General features: G+C 39.2%; 1 long non-coding RNA gene across 1 annotated transcript; it reads left to right on the plus strand.

Annotated features, from left to right (window-relative positions):
- Positions 1-266: 266 nt before the first annotated feature.
- On the plus strand, positions 267-1233 carry LOC143419673 (uncharacterized). The gene is made up of 2 exons (XR_013099682.1): positions 267-464; positions 550-1233. It is a non-coding gene; the product is annotated as an uncharacterized LOC143419673 (long non-coding RNA).
- The last annotated feature ends 12993 nt before the right edge of the window (positions 1234-14226 follow it).

Below are 14226 nucleotides of genomic sequence, written 5' to 3' on the forward strand. Positions count from 1 at the left end.
ATAAGTTATTTGGATAACATCCTCAGGCCATATATTACGCATGTGACATCGCGGACATTCTCTCAGTTCATTACATATTATTTGTATTGCACTTCGGTTTTTTGCAAACGGGAGCCTTCTGTATAATATTGGTGAAGCTGAGCACGTTTCCAAGGCTACCGTCTGTCGGGCAGTCAGGAATGTTACAGTTGCACTGAAACGTCTCCTGTACTCGTTTGTGTTCCCCGGTCATAGACCCACAGGATTTATCAAAGAAGGATGCCACAAAATTGCAGGTATCAGGATGACCAAAACTTAATTTATGATGTGGTGATACTTGAACTACTACTTAAATTTTACATTTATTTTCACGGTTCCCAGGCGTGATTGGCTGTATAGATGGCACTCACATTCCAATCATTGCTCCTTCAGTAAATGAAGGAGACTATGTGAACAGGAAGTCTTTCCACAGCATTAATGTACAGGTACATAGTTCCCTGTAGCATTTCAAACTAACAAATTATTTCATTATAGTAATGGATGCTAATTTGTGTTCTCTGCACTGTGAAGATCATATGTGATGCTGCCAACATTATCACAAATGTGGAAGCCAAGTGGCCAGGCTCTGTCCATGACTCACAAATATTCCGTGAATGTACACTGAGCACAAAATTTGGACATGGTGAGTTGAAAATACTTTAAAATATATAAAGACCAATTGCTTCAGGGACATTTGAACTGAAGTGTATCCTTCTGTCTTAGGAGAGTTCACTGGCTACTTGCTTGGTGATTGCGGGTATCCATGTTTACCCTATTTGCTTACCCCTTACTCTGACCCTGAACCGGGCCCACAGCAGCGATATAATCTGGCTAATTGCAGGACAAGAGCCAGAGTTGAAATGACTATCGGAATGCTTAAGGCCCGGTTCCAGTGCCTGCAAAGACTCAGGGTCACCCCAGAAAGGGCATGTGACATTATTGTGGCATGTGTGATTCTTCACAACATTGCCACAATTAGAGGAGAACACTGTCCTTCTGAACCAGACAGCAGTGATCCAAACCATGAACATCCTGACCCTCCCACGGACATACAAGATGGAAGAGCAGTCAGAGACACCATATGTCACAATCATTTCCTTTGACCCATCACCTCAACATGTTGAAAGAAGAATAAACAGATTTTTTGTTCAACTGGCTTTATTGGTCGCCTGTGTTTCCTGTACACAAAGTATTAAAAGATGTAAACCTCATAAAGTGTCTCTGTTGCTTCCTCCTCTGTAACAGCTGTCAATGTTTCTTCATTATTTTCCTGTAGTAAAGAAATAAACAACATTGCTGTTCTACTGTAAACTCATATAATCTGTGGAGTATTACTCACAACTGCATGTTGGTCTGGCTCAACAGGAGGCTGCACCAGATGCAGTACACCATCACCATCAACTGATAGAATATGAGGTTTATACAGGTCACTTATAACTTACAAGGGACCAAATGGCAATTAACAAACATACCAATCAGCTTACACTTCATTGTCATTATGCTCTCAAGGACAACCAAGACTGAGGGAAGGCAAAATCAGTAGGAAAATAACTTCACTACAAAATAATTCATTATGGTAAAGAGTTTATCAGATGAATGAGCAGCACTGCAAAGGTGACTGTGAAGAAAGGATGTATGCACATCATGTATTATTTTGAATTTACCCCCTATGTAGGCACTTGTGTCTTGCGGGGTTATTGACTCAGAGGATGTCCCCGCAGAGATGCCTTCGGCCACAGGGCGCCCAGTGTTTTGGCTGAGGGCCAACTGCTCAGCCTCTGTGAGTGGTGGTGGTGGAGGACCCCCACCTGTTTTTCGGGCCTCCGCTTTTTTTCTGTTGGCTATAACGGGCCACATTTGAGCATACAGAGTAAGCAAATATGTACTTGTAATGTGCTCAGATAATTTCAATAAGTGCTTACAGACAGAAAATTAATGTAGCCTCTAACTGCAATTGATTTACATCGGACAAACAGACCAAGCACTATGGCTCATAATACAATTACACCTTACCTGTTTGGACTATATTTTTATATTTCATTTTTACTTGCTGCCAGGAACGTTTGGGGCCTGTTGGGTTGCACCTGCGCTCACATCACATCACAAAATGAAATGTATAAAATAAAAAATAAAATAAAATAGAATAAAATAACGTGTTAAATGGGTGGAAATCCCTAGATCAATGTTTAAATTAACACTCACGCATTGACTCTGTCGGCTATGTTTTGCCATGCATGCTCACTTTCTTTTGCAGCTGAGGCTGTGTTACTTTTTTCCGCGGAATTTGCATGTTATCGGCATATGCTGCCATCAGAATTTCGGCCTCAAGCGCTGTGAAATACATTGACCGCGCCTTCTTTCCCTCCGTCTCCATGGTGACTCGCTTAATCTGTGCTCCACTGATCAGGGCTTTATGTATCCTCGTCCGCGCGCTTCACTTGGGGTTAAAGCAACTCCGCGTTGACTGAACTACTTGTTATCAGCCTTTCTGAAACCGAATATTCCGAGTTGGACAGTTCGGGGTTACTCAACCCTGCGTATCGTTTTTCACTCTGAGTTTTCTAAACCGGCTTCCTGAAACAGGGCCCAGAGCACCAAACTTCAGGTTCAACCCTAAACGAATACAAAATCAGAATAAACACAAGGCACAAAATTGAACTTCAAGGAAACACAAAACGCTGGGTCAAAATGACCCAGGACCATGACAATATTTATAATAGAAATTTTGTTTGTGATTCTATTTTTCATGGAGTTACAAACATGTCCACTCAGCTGGACACCATGTGTTTGACTTTTGAACTAAAGAAATATGTATTTAACAAATCTATAACAGAAAATGATATACTGTATGAAAAAAATGAAATTTTAACAGTAGTAAACATTAAAACAGTTTTAATGTTGTTGGTTTTTTGCATATTTTAAGATATTTTAAAACTTTTCAAAGCAAAAATGCTGAACTTCACTCCTGAACGATGAACTGCAGACTTTCAAGGATTTTATAAATCCTAAAAAAACAAAAAACAACCCACTTGGAAAGCAGCAAAGTCTTTTCAGTATTACTGTCATTTACAATAGTTCAATCTTACTTCAAGAAGATATTGCAAAGTATTCAGAACACAAATGAAAAATAATGTAATAAACATAATGTAATAAAGTGCAAACTGAACCAAACAAAGAAATAAAGATATTGTCGGAGCACACAAATGTTGTTTCTCTCGTCTAGTTTGCCATCATCCTCTCACATCATCATAATCCTCTCATCTCCACTTGGAAACTAAAAAATCAACATGATTTCAGACTTACTTTGTTTTTCATGGCGTCTGTTGGTACTTTTCGTTAGATCATGTATATCAACTGTTAATAATTATTTTTGCTTTGTCCTCTGAATGCTTTGTTACATTTCTTCTGCTCCTGACAGGGTAAAGAGCAGCAGATCAGAGAAGAACTCTCTGGTCCTGAAGTTCTGTTTTGTTACACTTCTTTGTTATTCCCAAACCTTTTCTGCTCTCACTTTAACTGTACTGTGTCCTCTGAATGGTCTGTATTGTCTACTTCCAATGCAAACTGCAGGTTTTTATTATTTACCCACTTTTATGTTAACACTGAATAAGGTAATAAAGAAGCATGGAGAAGACTGTGAAGGGAATTGAACAGAATTTCCCACTGAGCGCACTCTGTGGGAAAATATTTAACTGGAATTAAATTGTTTATTTGACCGCTCTGCACGCTAAATCGCCAGACTAACAATTTGCTGCTACATTGCTGCACACAGGTACTGTACTATGTTGTGTGGAAGAAGAGTCATATGACCTACAAAATATGAATATTTTTATGTGAGCATGCTCAGAGCCTAAGCCTTAAAGCCCTAGAGGGCATTTAAACCCCCTTTACTCAATCGGTAACAGGCCCACTGGAGAAGAATGTGTGGGTAATTCTTCAAAAAGAGCTGTTACCCAGAGATGTTCCTTGGAATGGAGCTTCACAAGCAAAAACAAATCTTAGCTTATTCTTCTGTGAACAATACAGCCAATGGTGGGGAATATACCATGCCTTTCCATCATGGTTATCCAGCTCTTTGTCCCTGACAAACCTTCTCTGTTCTGTAACCTTGTTAATATTCAGCATTTTTACCTCACTACGTCAGAAAGGTAAACTAATGCTATAGTGATGATGTTCTTACTAAAACCATGAAATTGTTCTTTCCTAGAGAGAAATCTGCTCAATGCATGCTTTCAGGGATACTGATACTCACACAATTCTCTCACAAAAACACAATTTTTTGCAGAAATGTGTTTTATCTTTGCAGAAAACATCCACAGAAACATCGGTACTGACATCAGCAATTCACACAGACACAATTCAATTCTGTTTGATTTATATAAAGTGGAAAATCACAAATCACATCAAGGAGCTAAATATTGTAAGGTAAAGACCCCACAATCATACAATCTCACACACACAAGCAAACAAACATAAACTGAAGGGTTCCTGTTAAAGCTGCGATTTCCAAGAAATCACATGGGTCGGTGGCTCCTCCTCTCTAAGCTGTTTGTCTCCTTCCTCTCTGCTCTTTCACTTTCCTCAGCATCACAAACATCCAGAAACAACAGACGTAAGATCACTTCTAATGTTGGGGTAACAAGATGATGACATTATTGCTAAAAGAAACAAACTGTCTCAGTGAGAATGGAGAACCTGATTTTATTTATCGTCCTAATATTTTAATCTAATCTAAATCAATGAGAGCAGGAAGATTTACTGAAGAGAAAGCATGTCTTTGTGATGATCAGAAGCAAATGTGTTAAATCTGCCATTAAAATCTCGAAAGTTTTTATCTTTCTAATGAAAAAAAAGAATGAACATTTTTGCTGTTTTAATCTAGAGTCTTCACAGACAGCTCACTGTGTAGAGCTCAGACATCATCATGTATGTAGCACAAGTACAGTTCATTCATGAACCTAAATGCTAGTTTCATGCTTTCGCATGTCATCATACCACACGCTTGCAAGGTTGTTAATCCACCTGACCTCACAGATATGGGTCAGGAAGGATCCTCTACTATTAGACAGTCAGAGTTCTCATTATCATTTATTCACATGGTCTAAGGAGCTTGGAAAGAAAAGCATCTGGACTTCTTTAATTTTCCTTGAAGATGTTTCACCTCTCATCCAAGAAGTTTCCTCAATTCATGGATGATCACACACAGGAAAACAGGAAGACTCCAGATTCAGTCCAATAAGAATCCATTTTTACTATAATTGGCTGACAAAGGATGAGTCCGTGTGTATTGGTAATACGATTCAACTGGACAGAATATAAATTGTGGTTAGCGTACATCAGTAAGCATTTCAAAAATACTGTTGTGTAACATTAGTATTGATATGAGTTTTGTAAATACCTTTGTAGATATTATTGTGTGTTTTACCATCTTTGTGTTAGCTTTCTGTTAGCTTAAAGTTACTATGCAGTTTATACTATCGTGAACAGAGATGGGCAGTAACGCGTTACTTGTAACGCGTTACTGTAATCTGATTACTTTTTTCATGTAACGAGTAAAGTAAGGGATTACTATTGCAAAATCGGTAATTAGATTACCGTTACTTTCCCATAGGAACGCTGCGTTACTGCGTTACTAAAACCGTGATTTTTTTTGCGAGAATGTCTCATGACAGTGACGTAAGCAAGTGCGACGTTGGTGACAGCAGCTGTGTGCAGATCAACAATGGATAATATATCGAGTGCGGGAGAGAGTATGAGCGTGCAGCGTTTAAAGCGTGGAAGTACTGACCTTACTTTGAGTTTGATTCCATAAAAAGTGACAAAAACATTAGCGTCCATCATGCGTGGGAAGAAAACTTCTTTTTACAGCGAAAAAAACCCCTAAACTTCCGAGCAAGCACCGAGTAGCTACGACATGATGGGAAACTCACAGAGACACTCGCGCGGATTCTTCAACTGACCGCAGCACACCTACACCAGGGTAACCCTCCGCCTACCCTGCTCCTGCTTTACAGGTGAAAATAGAGCAAAAGGACCGCTGAGTCTTTGACTTTATTTATTTTCTGCTGTGTTTTACTTGCATCTGTTTGAAAGAGTGAGTGAAAACACAAAAAATATTTTATTTTATGTGCTGGAATGTGTAGAAAATAGGTTTAAATGTTAAACTAATTTATTCAAGTCAGAGAATGTTGCATATAATTTAATGTTTTGCTTGATGCATAAAGTTAAAAGATTAAAACTGATAAAACAAGTTTTAAAAAGAGACTTTTCCATTTGATTACATTTTGTATGATGGATTATGTAGAAAAAGTAGAATTGGGCTGAAAGATCTATCGCTTTATCACCTATTCAGGTTGTAAATCGTGTTTTTAAAAAGTAACTAAGTAACTAAGTAACTAAGTAATTAATTACTTTTGAAAATAAGTAATCAGTAAAGTAACGGGATTACTTTTTTGGGGGAGTAATCAGTAATTAGTTACTGATTACTTTTTTCAAGTAACTTGACCAACACTGATCGTGAAGCACTCACTAATTACCCAATGTCATATATTAGCTTCTGTCGTAATTGGTAAGGTCAGTCAATAGTTAGAATGCTTCCTAATAAATACCCTTAAAAGCTTCACTGATTCTCCATGGCACTCATATTAACAGATGGTTTTTTTTTCTCATTGTAACCATAAAGAGGTCAATTAAAACTGCATGTGTGAACAAAACTAAAAACTGCATTTCAGCATAACATCAAGTATCTGAAGTTGGAGTTATTTTTTCATTTTTACAGACTGTATTAACACAATTGATCTAAAATCAGACAAAAAACATAAAATCAGAGTAGAAAAAGTTATATTTTTTACTGTAACAACCACAAACATGTTTATTGAATCATATTTCATAACTTTAAATACAAATCTAAATTGTACATTTTAAAATCATATGCACAAGTTTTGCAAACAGCAAGTTATTTGCTGTCATTTACCTTTTTTTTTTAAAATAGCCATTTCAAACTATTTACATAACAATCTGGTGTTCTGCATTAAATAAGATGCCACACAAATTATTTGTGCTATTCCAAAAAATAATTCCTGTCCACTATAAAGGAGAACATCAGAAGCCTGATACCTGCAGGTCTGACAACCTGGAGACACTGTTTACACTGTAATCTGCCTTTGGTGGCGTTCTGGCAGCACCTGTAACATTCAGCAGTCGCCTCATTGTTCTGCAGTGTTGGGGAGTAGCAGAATACATGTACGGCGTTATGTATTTAAAATACAAAATATGAGTAACTGTAGTAACTGAAGATGAGATGGAGGTGAGAACATTCAACAACAGATACAAATAATTAACAGCAGAGAAAAATAATGAGGCCAGGTCAGACACTCACACAGGCTGAAGTTAGAGACAGAGTACCGGGCTGTGGTCGACTCCTTTGTCACGTGGTGTGAGCAGAATCATCTGCAGCTCAACGTGGCAAAGACCAAGGAACTGATCGTGGACTTCAGGAAGACCAGGAAACACTTGACCCCTGTTTCAATCCAGGGGGTCAGTGTTGACATTGTGGAGGACTATAAATACCTTGGAGTACACATTGACAATAAACTGGACTGGGCTAAAAACACCACAGCACTTTACAGGAAGGGCCAGTTTTTTCTCTATTTTTTGAGGCGACTGAGGTCCTTCAACATCTGCCAGAAAATGCTGAGGATTTTCTATGAGTCTGTTGTGGCCAGTGCGATCCTCTATGCTGTTGCATGCTGGGGGAGCAGGCTGAGAGTCGCAGATGCCAACAGACTTGATAAACTGATCCAAAAGGCCAGTATGCCTGTATATATTGTGCTATTCTTAGTTAGTGTATTGTCTGTCTTTGTTAATGTTTGTTTATAATGGAGCACTGTAACGAAAAATTATTTCCCCCAGGGATCAATAAAGTATTCTGATTCTGATAAAACCACACACAGAAAAAAAGAAAAGCAGCTACTAACATAAACAGGAAGTGGAACAAGAAGACAACAAAACATAAAAAACGAATAGTAAACATGGATGAACTGCAGAGGAAAACAAAACGGTGAAACTTAGCTGAGCTAAAAACAGAAAATCATCACAAAAGTAAAAGTCATCATAAAAACAAGAAAGTTAAACAAGAACAGTTTGTGTTTCTTTGTCAGATGTTTTCTGTCTTAACTTTCTTTTATTCACTTTCTATTGTCCATCTTTCTGTCTGAAACATCAATTTAACTTTAAGCTGGAGATGCTGATTAGATTCACTCTCTGAATTCTATTAGTTGAACATCGGCTGATAGTTCGGGAAACCAGTTATTAACTGTGTTTGCCAACCAAAGTTTCGACTTCAAGCTCTGAGTGCGCTCACATGAAAGGAGGGGCGTCACACGTTGACTACACAAAGTGGATCAGCTGAGCAGCTTACAGCAGTCAAACACTATTAGAGGAACAGGTGGCAGAGATCAATAAAGAATATGCATCAGTAAAATGAATGCTTCAGTACAAAATCATTAAATCTGATGAACTCACAACAGGACTACTGAATGTGCTCTCAGTGATGCCGTTTGTTTCTAATATGACACTTCAGAGTTCATGCAGGTAAACATTAAAGGTGTATTGTTTGTGTTAAAAAGGTGCAGACTGATATATAAAAAAAGCTCTTTCAGCAGAGGATTTCCCACTGAAAGCAGACTTTGAATAAATGAAAGAACTCAGTGAAAATGTGGAACTTTTACCTGATTTTAAATCAAATCTTTGAAAATCACCTGGGCTACAGTAGGTGATGTGTACAGCATTACCGTGGTAATTTAGACAGGTAAAAAAGCAATAAGATCCAGGCTTACTGACCTGTTATGATCTGTTTGCTTGCAGGCTGTGTCATGACTGATGTTTATCTGGGGAATATTTCAACCCTCATTTATAAAAAACATTTTTTTTACCATTTGGCTTTTTAAACTTGTCCTCTCCATTCATGGTCCATGTTAGCTTACATCAGAGGTAGCAGACATCAATTTAAATTTAAGCTTCAGATGCTGATTAGTTTCACTCTCTGAATTATGTCTGTTGTTGGTTGAACATCAGCTGATAGTTTGGGATCCATCTGCTTATATCAAGCAGCAGCATCACAGGTCAGCTGATCACAGACTCTAAGAGAATAAAGTCCACTGAAGCTCACACCGCAAATTATTATATGACTTATTTCTAGGTGATTGTTGTTCCCACTATGCACCGCTACACCTGATCTTAAGGTTCCTCCACCCAGTGGCGGTCCTAGCCTGTTTCAAAGGCAGATTCCAGTGTAAATGCTGTTCCCGCATGGAAAACTGGACTGATGCACCTCCTGCTGTCAGACCTGCAGGGTTTAGGCCTTTGGTGTTCTCCTCTGTCTTATACTGAACACAAACTACATTTTTTGGACTGGCACAAATAATTTGTGTGCCTTCTTATTTGATGCAGCACACCTGATTGTTCTGTAAAAAGATTTAAAGGGTTATATAAAAAACGCCTGAGGCCTTGGCTGCATTTTCAGATAAATAGTACCATATAACTTTGTTGTTTGCAAAACTTGTGCATAATTTTTAGAAATGTACAATTTCTATTTGCATTTCAAGTTATGAAAATGATTCGCTAAAACCTGTTTGTGGGTTTTACAGTAAAAAATATACCTTTTCTACTCAGATTTTGAATTTTTTGTCTGAATTTAGATCAACTGTGCTAATATAGTATACCAAAATGAAAAAAATAACTCAAATTTCAGATATTTGAGGTTGTGCTGAAAATAATGATACCAAATAAGGCAAGAAAAACATATTTTAAAGGTGAAATATAGAGGTAAAATCAAAAGTAGTCAAAAATGGCCAATTATAACCTGGACCCCAGAGGGTTAAGGATTGTACATTAACATAAAGCTGTTGTACACACACACACATATGAAGAGAGAGAGAGAGAGTATGCACTGTATGCAAACGGCTACCAAACAGCCATCATAATTCGTCATACAATGAGAACAGGACAAATCAACAATTGACGATGACTAATTAATATTAAAACCTGTAACATAATGTATAGTTTAGAGTTTAGTCTGTTACTGTTGCCATTTTTACCATTTCTTCTTGGAGCAACTGTAACGCACATAATTTCCTTAGGGATTAATAAAGTATTCTGATTCTGATTGTTTCAGGATGCCCTGCCATTATCCAATGACACATCTGCTTACCTGTATCTTTTGCTCGTTTCTTCTCCTCTTCTTTTCTCTTGTCTCTAAACTGAAGACCTGATGGCTTTGAACTTTTCTTGTCCATCTTCCATTGGTTTTAATTTTGCACTCCAGTATGAACACCCATCCCTCAACTCAAGGATCACCACAACATGATCTAACACACCTACACCTTAGTTCACAGATTCACTTTGTCTAGGGTGCATTTCTGAGATTTCACACAACCCAGGATTCAAATCATGAATACATAATGGGCTTGGATTTACAACATTATAAATGAAATGTGCTCTATTTGGAAGCAGCGGGCCCCCCCTCCCCTTTCGACGGGTTGTGTGTGAGACTTTAAATCATCAAATTGTAAATTATAAAATTGTTATTGATCCCTTTATCCCTAGTCCTAAAGTGTATATTTATTTTCTTACTCTTCTTATATGCACTCTTATTGCACTGCTGTAACTGGAGCCTCGTCGTCTCGTCTCTCTATATACTGGACTGTAGCAGAGATGACAATAAAGTTTACTTTGACTTCAGCAGCAAGCAGGCTCTCACGCTCACTTTTCGTGTATAGAATTTCGAAAAAACATCGGTGCAAATTATAAGTCTGTATTATAATGTCTGGTTATTTCGTGTTTGTTGGTTTGTTTTTATTTTGCGAGTTGGTTATTAGATGCTGCTCCAGCCGGTCAGAGAATCCCCCACCGCCCTCACCTCTCCTCTCTGCGCCGCAAGCAGCAGGCGCACCTCGCAAATGAAGGGCGCCCTTACTCCCAGCAAATGGGCGATAGAAAACCGAACGGTGTCTATGCCATTCCCAATATGCGCTGGCTAACGTCGGGGCAGCATGAGTACGAGCATTTTTTTTTTTTTCTGACGATGCCCTTGATGCCGCCCCCCACCACGATGCCGCCCCGGGCAACTGCCCGTGTCGCCCGTATCTAAAGCCGCTACTGCCTCCACCTACCAAATCTCACTTTAAGCTGTGCTGATAAATGATCTCAGGCTATTATGTCCAAGCAACATCGAGTGTCAAGAATGAAGAATCTAGTTGACATTTGATGACTTTATGTAGAATAGTTGCAGACAAATACAGTACAATACAATCCAAAATATCATGCAAAGAGACTGTTTATCCTCGCAGACTACCTAATAAACTGAACCAAAAATGAGCAAAAACCAAAACAAGTTACCATAAAAATTTACATAAAATAAAATGGTTTTTTTTTCATTATTTTACATGTATACCTTTGATATTAATCAGTGAAGTAATTAAAGTCATTTTCACATGGTTAAACTGGTGATGAATTGCAGGTAGTCCAGTCACCTGATGATCCCAAATGTTCTCTGTAATACATGCATTTAAAAGAAACACACATTTTCCAATCAAAGCACATCCTTTGACAATGAAAGTCAAGAACATGAGAACTCCTTCTCATGTTCCCTTTTGCATTGAGCTGAACATGATAGTTTTTAAAACTGAAAGTAATGCATGAATAAAACATGATTCTACCCCTAAATTAAAAACAGTAAGTAGAAAAAACATTAAAAATATAAAGTACAGAATTTGGCTGACAGTTTGTTTTGTTTTATTTTGTTAAGTCTGTGGTTGAACTGAACAGAAAAAAAAATGCTTTGTCATGTCTCATGTGTTTGTCTCTGAAGGCTTTTAATTAGTGATGACACAAGAACACAGCTTTTCCAGTGAGAACAAAAGAAAATCAGTGAGAATCTCTTAATTCAGGTTAAATGTGGAGTAAAAACAGTCAAATAAATGTTTGCAGATCAGTGGAGAGGCTGTGGACCAGCTTTACATGGATATACAACAACATCCAGTCTGCTAACGGAGGTCATGAGGAAGCTCAGGCTCAAACTACATGAGTCCTTCATACAGTCCAGATCACAGTCTGGTGATCCTTTATTCTTAAAATTTTATTTGTTAGTCTGAACTGGTTCACAGGGTGGTTTCTATTCTCTCGTCTTTTCTGTGAAGTCACCGAGTTCATTTCTCATCTCATATAACTCATTAACAACCTTTTGACTCTGATCAGCTGACTGGATAATGGCCTCTTCTAACCTTTTATCGTTTTCAGGGGTTGCAGTCACCCTGAAGATGCTGACAATGAGAATCAGTAGCTGATTGATCGCATACAGCACTGATACAGATTCAGTCAAAACTCCTGCACTTTTCTCTTTAAGTTCAGACACTTGTCTAAGACACCTCTGAAGCTCCTCCACATCAGTCAGAGAGTTTTCAGCCTGAGCTTCTGCTGATTTTTCCTCCAACTTTTCACACGTCATCTTTATTTCTTCCAGGTTCTTCTTCATTGGTTCCACAATCGCCATGAATTCTTTCCCCAGTTCTTCTACTTTCTTTGCACTTCCACTCTCTGACATCATTTTTCTTATATTGGCTGCAACAACAGCAACTCCACCAGCAGCAAAAACTTTGCCTATAGCAGCAGCTCCAAATGGTAAACTCATCCCACCAGTGAACGGAGCTGCAACGATTGAGGCTCCAATGACTACAGCTGCTGCTACTGCTGCTCCTCCAGTAACAGCTCCCACGTTTCTCACTGTGTCCATTTTCCACTGCATGTCTTTTATTTTATTTGAAATCCTCAGAAACTCTTCTACAATTTCTCTCATCCTTGGTTCACTGGTGCTAAACTGCTGGATGAATAAAGCTGCTTCTTCAGTAAGTTTGTCCATTAATTCAGACAGATTAGGAGGCAGCTGTTTGCTGTGTCTTCTTTTTGGTCCAGAAGCCATTTTCGTCAGATGACCAACTTGCCCTCTAAACTTTTGCTTTGGATTGTAAATCAAACTGTGGTCATGGAGACTCTGTGGACACAAACAGAGATGCATTATTTTACAGTGAGACTGTAGGTTAACCAGTAAGGCTTTCACCAGTTTTATGGGGCTAACAAGGAAATGCACCACCAGAAGTGTTTTAATGAGAAATCTGTGACATGATGTTGGTGTCAAAAGGCATGAGGCAGTTCAGGATAAATTACAATAAATGGCTAATGTTGTTCATTAGAGGGCTCCTTCATCACCATTTTATGTGAAAGATGTCACTTCTCCAACTTTCCAGTTGCAGTTTTTTAACATAATCAGGCTGCCAACTGAGCCGGGTAGCCGCAGTTAGATCCACAATTGTGTCTGGCTCAACAACTGCTCCATGAAGGGAATAGCTGAACACAATGAAATGAAAACCGAAAGCAAAACCTACCCGGTCCCCAGGACAACTCCAGGCAAAGGTCCCATACTAAGCTGCTGAAGCCAGGCAACTTTACAAACAAACAGTTCAGTATTAGGCAATCCAGCAGAAGTGAAACACTAAGCAAAACGCTGCATGGAAAACCATGCAGGGTAGACAGCAGCTCTTCCCAGAGGACATACAGCAACAATGGTGGCCTCTGCAGGTTATACATTCTTAACCCTTGTGTTGTCAAAAATGACCCTGGTGTATGTCCTTATAGTGAAGGACCCTCCTGGTGCCACGCCCTCTGTCCCTGGTATTTTAGGAATGAATGTAATTCGCCGCTGTTATCAAGCTTTCGGGCTTGATAACAGCTGTTATCAAGCTGTTTGGGGCTTTCGGTGGCTCCTTGTTTAATTCTCCTTCTGTGTCACAGGCACCGAGACCAGTTTTTGAGGCCTTACATCAGTGTCACCAGTCTGCAGCCCAAGCCTCGGAGGACCCTGCCGGTACCGTCAAGGTACAGGGCCCGCGGGCCGTGCGGATACCTGGTGGCGTTATGCAGCTGGTGGCTAACACCTGTTCTCAGCAGTTGTCAGGTCAGGCTGTGCTTTTTGAGCCTTCTGAGTCCGGGTTGCCAGTTGGGTTGCTGGCCTCTCCATGTTTGGTCCAGGTGGATAAGGGCGTTGCCTACATCCCAGTCACCAATGTGGGGACAGCTGAAGCTGTTCTCCACCCGCGGAACCGTTTGGGAGTAATAAGCCAAGCTACGGTTGTTAGCCTCCCTGCTGGTGTTAGC

The sequence above is a fragment of the Maylandia zebra genome, linkage group LG7 (assembly GCF_041146795.1).
Source record: "Maylandia zebra isolate NMK-2024a linkage group LG7, Mzebra_GT3a, whole genome shotgun sequence".
NCBI classification, from domain to species: domain Eukaryota; kingdom Metazoa; phylum Chordata; class Actinopteri; order Cichliformes; family Cichlidae; genus Maylandia; species Maylandia zebra.